The sequence below is a fragment of the Copadichromis virginalis genome, linkage group LG3, assembly GCF_057382275.1.
Source record: "Copadichromis virginalis isolate Kocher_CV1m ecotype Utaka linkage group LG3, C_Virginalis_male_GT1.1, whole genome shotgun sequence".
NCBI lineage: Eukaryota > Metazoa > Chordata > Actinopteri > Cichliformes > Cichlidae > Copadichromis > Copadichromis virginalis.
In genome coordinates, this window is record NC_140620.1 from 31849453 (window position 1) to 31856320 (window position 6868).

At 39.7% G+C, this 6868-nt stretch overlaps 1 long non-coding RNA gene across 1 annotated transcript; it reads left to right on the forward strand.

Moving 5' to 3' along the window:
• Nucleotides 1-5788: 5788 nt before the first annotated feature.
• Nucleotides 5789-6570, forward strand: LOC146714098 (uncharacterized). The gene is made up of 2 exons (XR_014919294.1): nt 5789-5999; nt 6112-6570. It is a non-coding gene; the product is annotated as an uncharacterized LOC146714098 (long non-coding RNA).
• Nucleotides 6571-6868: the final 298 nt, after the last annotated feature.

Sequence of the window (6868 nt, forward strand, 5' to 3'; positions counted from 1 at the left end):
GTAGAACTGGAACCACGTAAGTTAGTGCAATAATTTTTTTTTTTGCGTGTGAAACCGGAGGAGTTGTACTTACATCTTATGCCATCAGCTTGTCCTAGGTCATGGTTTCCTTCCACATATAGCTTTGCAAAAAATGAATAAGAAGCACTTGCAGCAAAAAAAACATAATATTCCAAACTTGCAGTAACAAAAACATAATATTCCAGAAACACGCTTTGCCGATGTTCATAACACTTCCTATGTTGGCATATACGTCAGCGTGAACTATCGCATGTCCGCCATTACCTGCCCGAAACCAGAAGTGACGTCATTTTCGCGAAAGGGCCTTATAAGCCTATGTTGGTGTTTTTAAAAGTCATGTTTGACTTTATGCTTTTCTGTATCGTTTCTGGGATGCTTAGAACTCAAATTACACTGTTGGAAATAGTTTATTTTCATGCATAATAATATTTATTTTTCCTGTAGTGTATATAAAAATTAGTGTATCTCAAAAATAAAACTATGAAGACACTCAAAATAAATTTCTCGTGGTTGGAAACTATTTTGTATTTACAGTTTTGAGAGATACACCTCTTAATTTTTTCTAACTAGAAATATATGTAAAAAAACAAAAAAACAAAAACGATTTTCATTTTTTTTGTAGTTTATTAAACTACAATTTTTTGCAATTTATGTAGCTATTATGGACTTAATGCATACATATTATTAAAATTTGGGCTATAACGGTTGTATTGATATATGGAAACTTGAAATGCTCCCACAAATGGCACTACAGCATGTAAAAACATAAAGATAAGCTCGGGCGGACTTGTTTCTATGGTAGGTCTTAAAGGGTTAAATAGCCTGTGGCAAATATATTAGTGTTGTCTTCTCACTATACATGCTCTTACTTTATGCAAGAGAAAATAAAGTATAAAAAAAATGATATTTGTCGCAAAGAAACTCCGTCTTGTGGTTTGCGAACTGCTGCTGCTGTACGTGCACCCGGATTTGCGTCATACTTTAGGGTAACTCAAAACAAAGACTGCACCCTCGGCACTTGCTGTTTACAGACTGCGTACTTTTAAATGACCACAGGTCAAGTGGTTTATCGTGATATATATCGTTATCATGATATAAAATAATTCATATCGTGATAAATATTTTTTCCATATCACACAGCACTACATGCAGTTACTGTTCCTCCATTTAGAAAGACAGAGGCGTCAGAGTGGACTTCTACATTCAACACAGACACTCTCACGATCCGACTCCTGACGCTGGTTTTGAATCGATTTTTTAAATTAAATTATGTATGCTGTATCCATTTTGTTCATTCCTAAGTTGCGAGTCTACACCAACCAAAGTACTGTCTTTAGTTAATAACATTTGAAATGATGAAGGCACTTGGAAAGTAACACAAAATAAGCTGCCTTTTTTAGAAAAATAGAAAAACTTTTCATAAGTACTTAAGGTTTTGTGAGGTTACAAAACCCTGTTTAATCTTTCCCTCCCAGGCTTCTAGACTTCTGATTGGCCAAAATTTCGTTTTTAGCGTTTACATGTGTGGACAAAACTGCATGTGAGCACCCAGCTGCTTAAAGCCGTAGCGCCCAGATTACTTATTACTTATTTACTTATGTAGACAGCTACTTTCGTGCAACTGATATAAGACCCGGTAAGCTGAAGACAGCTTTAACCGTCTATTTGTTGAAAAACAGTAACGGGACCACAACCGCATTTTCTTGTTAGCAACGGTAACGCCATTGTAAGAAAGAGTAATTAGTTAGAATATTCGTTACTGAAAAAAGTAACACCGTTAGTAATGCCGTTACTTCTAACGCCGTTATTCCCATCACAGCTGAGTGGTAAGTATTTTGGTTTTCCATTATATTAGTAATCGTCAGTAACATTCATCTGCAGCTCTGCTCTAAAAGAACATACGTACCTGGGCCCGCCTACTATCCTTGGAAAGGTAAAATGTTTGGCTAGAATCCAAAGTGTATGACATGTCAGGGAAAAGCCCCGAAATAAAGCACCGAAATGTGCGCTGCTTTTCAGTCTGGTTACTACCGTTTATGTCAGAATCGGTACCCATCCCTAATGTTGAATGGCAAAACCTACCAAGGTGGTTAAAGGATAACCATTGAGCCTGCACAGCAGTGCAGTGTGTATCTAGTCCCATCAGTATTCTATAAATGTGACATTGCATTTATCTTGAGCTTTACTCTTGTTAAAAATGAGAAAATGCTCCAACAAAGTTATGAGTTGTAAATTGAAAGCAGAAGCAAAACCTCTAAAAGTCATCCAGAACATTCAAACAGCTAAAAGGATTTTTAAATGAATGGCTCTAAAAATCTTCCAAAGACTGTTCTGGTTATCTGCTACAGAGAAGATGTGCAAAAATTATGTACAACTATAAAACAAATGGAGTAATTGGTCAATTTTAAGTATATTCAAATGCAGTCATGGAGATTCCAGTTGTGTGTTGATGCAAATACTATGGTAACACCTTGTGCTGTAATGTTTTTGGAAATGAACTCTTCCTGGACATATTGGCACCTCTTTACAGTCTTTGGGCTTGGCTGTAAATCTAGAAAACAATAAACATGGTTTGTCTTTTTATGACCTGTGTGATTACCGGAGGCAGAATGACAGGGTAGTGGCGTTGAGTGGAAAAAGCCAAGGAATGCTGCTGCTTTTCTTACAACCTGCTTACAGCAGCCTGTAGTCATTATAGTAGAGCTGAAATCCTTTAGCGTTCAATTTCCACCATACACCGAGATTTCCCTCCACATGACATCCACAGATGTAAGCTGTGTTAAACGCTGCTAGTGGAAAACATGAAGATTTGGGATTCCTCATCATATAGGAAACATACATTTATCAATTAAAGATACCATACAATAGCCTACAAAGGTTCCTGTAAATCATTACTTTCCTAATAAGGGGTCACCAGAGTGTATAGCTTCTCATGACTTGGCAGGTTTCTAAACCACAAATTAAACATTTGACATCATTACGATAACAATAAAAACATACATCTTAGGGTCTTTTCTTCTTCCAATAAGTTTAATTAAAAAAACAGTCAAGTAAAGCACATTTGCTTGTCTGACTCATTTGAACTTGACCTCCCATTTCTAATCTAGAGGGTTTAATATGATGCTGGTCCACCTTTTGCACAGATAACAGATTCATCTCTTCTGGGAAGGGTTTCCACGAAGTTTACATGTGTTTATGTGAATTCTTTGACCATTATTCAGGAAGGATAGACACTGATCAAGATCTGGCTTGCACACCAAACTCATCTTTGTCCAGAGGTGCACAGTCATGTTGGAGGGAGAAGGGGCCATCCCCAAACTGTTCCCACACAGTTGGGGGCATGAAAATGTCCATAATGTCTTGGTATGCTGAAGGATTTAGAGTTTCTTTCAATGGAACTGAGGGAAATGCAGTCCCACCAAACTTCTCACTTGGCACAATGCAATCAGAGAAATATCACCTCCTGGCAATGGCCAAACACAGACTCATCCAGAAAACATATCTCCACTGCTCTAGAGTCCAGTGATGGCATACTTTACACCACTGCATCCAATGCTCTGTATTGCACTTGGTGATGTAAGGCTAGTCTCAAGTTCACTGAAGTTTGGAGGTCTGTAGTGACTGACTATGAGAAAAGTTGGTGAACTATGTACATTATGCACATCGGCATCTGCTTTGTGATTTAATGTGGCCCATGACTTTATGGCTCAGTTACTGTCGTTCCCAGACACTTCCACGTTGTTATAATAACAATAAGAGCTGAATGAGAGCAACCTGTTCTTTCACAAATGTTGTTTGTAGAAGCAGTCTGCATGCCGGGCGCTTGATTTTATGCACCATGCAAGTGACTGGAAGGCCTGGATTCAATGATTTGGAAGGGTGAGAGAATATTTTTGAAATATAGTGAATGGTTGATTAGTTTTCATCAGTTTGGGGGTTATGTATTTTATATGTTCCACTTCACTGTTCTCAAAAAAAACAAATGTATGCGGTCTTAAAATACCCTGGCATGCTGAGGAGTGTGATATCTTTTTGGCACACCATGTCTGGGAAAGATGAGAACCACCATCCCAGTCGGTGTGGCTGGAAAAAAGTGCAGCATGTATTTGATATGTCTAGAAACTTTGGGTTAAGGAATACCTGCCTCAATTTCAGGAGCATCAGAACAAAATTTTCCCAAAGATGTAGTTGTCATTCTGGAGGAGTAGGAGGTGATTTAGAGGGCATGAGGTATCTGGTCCATAGCTAGGAGCCATTTTGCATCTGTACAACTGAGAATTTTATCCCCTGGCAATAAGTTGGACTCATTCCGGTGATTGTTGCACTTCTCCAGGTTTGCCCTTTCTCACTGTTTCAGTTGATAACTTTTATGATTCGAATTTCTATGGATTGCTAAGTAGCAATAGATTTCCACATTGGCGGTCTAAGGATCTTATCTCTGCTTTTTGCAGATGATGCTGAATGTCTCATCAAAGAAGAGGGGAAAATGAGCTTTCTCCACATGGTGGCTGGTTCATTCAAGAGGAACTCCAAGCCCCATACTCCTCCACATCAAAAGCAGTCAGCAGAGGATTCAGGCATCTGAATAGGATGTCTCCCGGAGGCTTCCTAAGTAAGGTGTTCTGGGCATGTTAAACCAGGAGGAGCCCCGAGGAAAGACCCAGGACACTCTGGAGAAATTATTCCTTTTGATTGGCCTGGGAATGCTTCAGTGTTGTTCCAGATGAGTTGGGTCTTCTCTGCTTAGGCTTCTCTGTCCAGCCTCAGATAAGTAGCAGAAAATTGCTCAATGGATCCATAGATAACATGATTTAATCATGTCTTAAAATGAAGCTTCAATGCAACTGTATTAGATCTTATGGGAAAAAAGTATCATAACTTATATTTTTAAGAAATTGAGTCTGCACAAAAACATAACACAGTGATCATTGGCACATCGTGTGATGTGGAAAGAGATGATAACGGCGTGGGCCGTCCAGCTTTGAGGTTGTAATTGCCGGGAGGGAATTTTACTGCTGAGGATGACGTTTGCCTCCAAATTTGAAACTTACCACAGGAAAGTGACTGATAATCATTTCACTGCTTTGACTGCATCCCAATGTTCAAGTTGACTATGTTCATGCAGCTGATTTTTTTTTTTTTACATTCAAGGATTTGATGGCCAATCAGACGCCAGTAAAGATGGGCTGGTGCGTAGAGGAGGATCACTTTCTTTAGGTTATATTAATCCATTCTTCCCCTGCTCCACTCAGAAGGACAGAGACTCAGGATGGCCCGACCTCTGCAACTCTTTGTCGTGGTCTCCTCCTTAAAGGCCACCTCTCTGTGTGCTGTTCTGGTTCCCTTTAATGTAACAGTCACAGAGGGACAAAATGCCATCCTCCCATGCTTCTGTCAACCTACCTGCAGCAATAGATCTATGCTGTGGGTGAAAAATGGGAAAAATGTGGTGAAGCAGAATTGCAGCACAGACGAAGGAAACAAGTCTGCTGATGCCCAACTGTCTGTATCAACTGACCGTAACTTTGGCTTAAACATAACACGGGCTGAGAAGCAAGATGAGGGAGATTATTTTTGTGAGATCCAATATGAAGAGAAACGGTGGTGTGTAGCCATTGTGAGGCTAAAGGTTAACAACACAAGGTCCGGATCATCCACTTCATCACCTGCGTCGGTAAGCATCTCTCCTTTTTGCACATGACATTGAAAGGTCCCACTTACGTCTGAGTTTAACTAAATTTATGTTTCCTGTGCAGTGTGCGAAAAACGGGAAGCAGAATTCCACCACAGACCAAGGAAACACGTGTGCTGATGGCCGAGTCTCTGTGTCCCCTGAACGAGACCTTTGCCCAAACGTAACATGGGCTAAGAAGCAAGACGGAGGAGATTATCTTTGTTACATCCAGGGTGGAGGGAAACGGTGCGCAGCTGTTTTGAGGCTAACGGTCAACGGGACATCCACTCCACCGCCTGCGTCGGTAAGCATCCCTCCCTTTTACACATGACAATGAAATGTGAACACCACAGTGTCCACTTGTGTCTGAGTTTAACTGAATATATGTTTCCTGTTCTCTGAAATTCTGTCCTTAGAAACCACAACAAACCTGAGCTGCTGTCAGCTTTACAAAGGAGGATCTTTGGCTCCTCGACTTTGTGGACTGGATGATGAAATCAGTGGTGCTGTGCAACATCCACACCCGATGCATTCACACGGACCTTCCTCCTCCTCTTCAGCTCATCAGTGGCTGCCACCCGTTACACATTTCTCATTTTCAGTGTCTAAAAACATCCAGGTGTGAAGTTAGAAGTACCAGCTTTACTCTGAATGTGCTTTGGGATGTTAAGTGTGAAGCTTAGAAACATTAAAGTTTTTCAGACTTATTATCACAAGAAATGTGTTCTAACAGGACAGTCATATCTCGTTATATTCTGTCATTTCTTCTTTGATTTTTATTTTATCTTTAGTTTGCATGACTTTTACATTTTATCCATCTGCCTTTGTATTTCTACTCATTCTGTCTCTAAATAAACTCTTTGGTTGCTCCAGTGTCTTCTTTGGTGCCTTCAGTCTACATACAGTCCTTCTCTTTACATGAACAAATGAGTTTAATAGTCTAAAGTGTGTACTTGCAGCATTACATAATTACATGTGTGTTTTCTGTAAAACACTAAAGTATAACCAAACCAAAAACTCCTTTACTTCCCAAAGATGAAAATAAATGAAGAATCTGAGAGTCACTCAGAGTGAAACATCTGCAGCTGTAACCAGACTCCAGTATTTTTTAGCTCCATCATAGTTGAGTCATTTTGTTACAGGACAGACATGTGTCGTCATGTTCACGGAGGA